General features: G+C 41.0%; 1 pseudogene; it reads right to left on the bottom strand.

Annotated features, from left to right (window-relative positions):
* Nucleotides 1-2,002: 2,002 nt before the first annotated feature.
* LOC110032445 lies at nucleotides 2,003-3,693 on the bottom strand (annotated as a pseudogene).
* Nucleotides 3,694-3,957: the final 264 nt, after the last annotated feature.

Below are 3,957 nucleotides of genomic sequence, written 5' to 3' on the forward strand. Positions count from 1 at the left end.
ACACAAGATGATCAAATATAAAAGGTTCCCCAATCTCCAACTCTTACTCTGAGAATATAACTCCTCCTCAAATCTATAATGTCTTCTAGAAACCCCCTATGTGTCACACTGTTAAGATCAATACAGATGGCAGTTTCACTGAAATGGGTGCTAGTGTGAATGGACTTTTCAGAAACCACCTTGGCCAATGTCTACTTTACTTTTATACCCCAGTTTTGGCTTCTTATGATATTGAAACTGAGCTTATTTCTGTATATTAAGCACTAAATCTTGCTACAAAGACTAGATGGAATCATATATGGGTGGAAGTGGATTCTTCTATGGTCATCAATCTTTTAGACTCTGAGGAATTGCCTCCCTGGCACCACTCTTAGTGGATTCAAAAGATCAGAAGCCTCACCTCCCAGCTCAATGTGAATTTTACTTTTATATATAGGAAAGGCAACAAACCTGCTCACTGGCTAGCCAGATAAGGTCTCAGCTCTAATACTATATCTGTTTCTACTTCCCCCCCTCCTCCACTACTCTTCCTACTGCATGGAGATCTGATTGAAGTCCCCCACTTCAGTATTGCTGACCACAACACTCTCAAGAGATAACTGTTTTTTGCTGAAGATCTTTTTCTTTTCTTTTTTGGGTTCCTTATTAAATTGTGGGTCGTGTTCTGTGGAGTTTTTTCTTTATTTCTTTTCTTTCAATTATCTTATTTCTGTTGTAAGGTCTCTGTGTGGAGTGCTGACTCCTTTGGAATTTTTCTTTTTGATGGGGTCAGTTTCATCCCCCTTCTTTGTAATCCTTTTTTAAGCTAACATGTACGGAGCCAACAATAGCTCCTTTTTCCACATATATATATATATATATATATATATATTTGGTGAAAGGAGTTATTTATGACTCCCTACATGTTGAAGTAAAGAGGACTAGTACAGACATCAGAGAGGGCTGGGGACTTCACAAATGGTTCAAAACAGGAACCCAGAAAATCCCCCGAAAAAGCTAGTGTCATCCTCAAAAAAGAAAAAACTACAATGACTCAACAAAAGGAAATAAGTGTGAGAATGCATCTGCCCCCACGTCATCTGTCCCCACAATAATCAATTATCTTTATAGACCATTCTGATGTGTGAGGGACATTTAGTATATCTCCTTGCAGCAGATAAAAAAGAGCAGGTGGAGGGTTGACAGCAACTTCAGTCTCATTAGAGTGTGATCCAAGTTGGGCCAACCAGTTTGCAGAATGGGCCAACCAGTTTGCAGGCTGGGTACCTTCCCTATAGATGAAAGTGAACTGAATTTGTATCTTACTAGTGAGATCCCTAATTTTGCTTATCCAATAAGAGTAGTGCCAGGGAGTCTCCTCCTCCTGATTTAAAAGGGGAATAATCACAGCAGAATCAACTTCTAACCAAATTTATTCCAATTAGCCTTAGTGGCAAGGTTGATTGCCTAATACACAACAATGAGTTCAGTTTCAGTGGCATCATTAGCCAGGACTGGGGTATAAAAGTACAACAAGAACTTACCCAAATGATTTCTGTAGATACCTCCCACACCAGCTCCATCTTTAGTAAAGCTTCCATCAGTTTTAATCTTCACAATAGGATGATTAGGGGTTTTCTAGCTCTAATGACTTGAATAAGATCAGACTTAATGGATGTATAGGAGTTAGAAATGTTAGGAAATCCTTTCCAATTAATCATCTTTTGCAAGTAAGTAACACAATTTCTAGCAGTACTCCCCACATTTGAATTTGCTTCTTCAAATTTAACCTTGTTTCTTTCCATCCAGATGAACCAAGCAATGGTGAAAGGGATAGCAGCATACTTCCTTATCTTCCAGTGCCACCAGCAAAAAAGATCACTTGCACACTATATAATCCTTATGCATCTTGCATGTCTAATAGTTAAAGCTTATTTTATGAAGAAAATTTGGTGAAGTAACACTACTCGTAGGAGTTGTTGGTTTCAAATCAATAATTAGGCTGTTGCATTTGATTAACTTGCTAAAATTTCATTTCATGAGTGTCTCTGCTATTAGTGACGGGTTTGTTGTCATTGCTCTCGATTGCTATGTGCTTCAGTATATTGTTTGGTACATCTTTTACAATATGCCACTTTACACTGAAGCAACCATTCCACTTATCCTGCTGCCAGTAATCCACCGTCTTATTAAAATCAACAGGCCCAACCATTTCCGCAACACCGACAAACTGACCACTTGTATTTACAGAAAAGAACAAAAACACCGGGCATTCAACTGTCATCTCCTTCGCCTCCTTGTAAGCTGCATCGAGTTTCTTGTTACCATTGGGCGTGCTGGCCCAAACATTGTATTTGATACTCTTGTGAATATCATCTTCGCTATACGACTTTATGACGAAAAATTTGGCCACCGTGTATTTATCAGAGAAATCAGCTCTATTATACTGTTCTTTGCCAGGTACAACACTGGGATCCTCCACATTTTCATAAGGAGGAAGGCTCTGCCCTTTAGCTGCAATTGTAATTGTAGTTACCGGAGCCTTGTAATAATTTTTAAAGCGGTTGGCTCTCAGTCCTCTGTTTAATTCGCTTAATCCATCACCATTATCATTTTCGAATCCATAATATCCATTACCGCGGCCTCTAGGCTTGTATTTTCCATCCACAAACATACCCCAACGACCGTTAATTCTGGAGTCGTAAATATTCGTTTCAAAAGCATTTCCGGATCTAAATGCATTGCCGCACTGTCCATTCGTCCGGTTCGTTGGGTACATCCTGTTTATGATACCGTGAGCCGTCGGCACCATACCAGGAGTTGGTCGTGGAGAATGCAAACCCATGAGTTGGGGGACGGAACGAGCATTCTAATTTCGTAATGATGTGGAATTAGCATTATTCGAAGCAGTTGAAGATGCGGCATTGGTTGTAGCGGATCTAGCATGAGAATCAGAGAAAGTAGATCCATCAAACCACGGAATGGGCGACCGCATTTCATCAAAATTGAATCTTGGATCTTGGTACCGAGGAGAGGGGTGACTGCCGAGTAAATAACCTCTACCATATGAGCCATTCGAAGTAAAGGTTGAATTTTGCTGATTTTGTTTTAGAGATTGGGGCCCACCATTTCCGGTAACACTGACATTATTGACCCCATTTGAATTTGATTTTGCGGCATCTACAGACATAGGAGCCGGATCTGCAACAGAAGGTGAATTAACTTCTGCCTGAGAAGTAGGAACGTTGTTGGACGAGTATGTTCCATTTGGGACTGCTTGGGGCTGGAAATATGGAGAAGGATATTGGTAATGTTGGGTGCCGTACATTTGGCTGTCATGACCAAGAGGCGGAACAGTAGAAGCAGAAGAGGGATAAGCACCATAAGGTGTATATCCATATCCATGGTGATACAAATCACCATAAACTCCATGTGGCATCTCCACTCCTTCAGGGCTTAAATATCTAGAATACTCGTCCCAATCTCCCATCGAACCATCATAACCTCTGTAAGAATAAGCTGATGACGGATAACCGTTATGCAAATACCAAACATTATGATCCATGTACTCCGGAAGAACAGGTGTTACAGATCTCTCTGATGAAGGAATCTGAACTTTGGTGCTTCCACGACATTTGCTGAACCATATTGAATCCCTGTTGGCTTCTTCGGAACCTCAGGAGCATCATGAGTCTTGCTCTTGGATTCCAACATTAGCTTCTGCAGCGGGGGCAACGACCTCCATAATCGGATCTAGCGCAGAGGATTTGAGACAGAATCGAGCTGGATATCAAGAAGGTGTAGGATGATAGATCCAAACCTTAGCACCATGGGAAGAAGATGGAACGATGGAGAGTGACTGAAGAGTTGAAATTAGAAATATCAGCAAAACCCTAGGAGCGAGAAAGAAGAGCTAGCGCCGCCACAGGAGATAGAGAGACCACACACACACACACACACACACACACACACACACAC

This window comes from Phalaenopsis equestris, unplaced genomic scaffold (genome assembly GCF_001263595.1).
Source record: "Phalaenopsis equestris unplaced genomic scaffold, ASM126359v1 Scaffold000941, whole genome shotgun sequence".
Classification (NCBI taxonomy): Eukaryota; Viridiplantae; Streptophyta; class Magnoliopsida; order Asparagales; family Orchidaceae; genus Phalaenopsis; species Phalaenopsis equestris.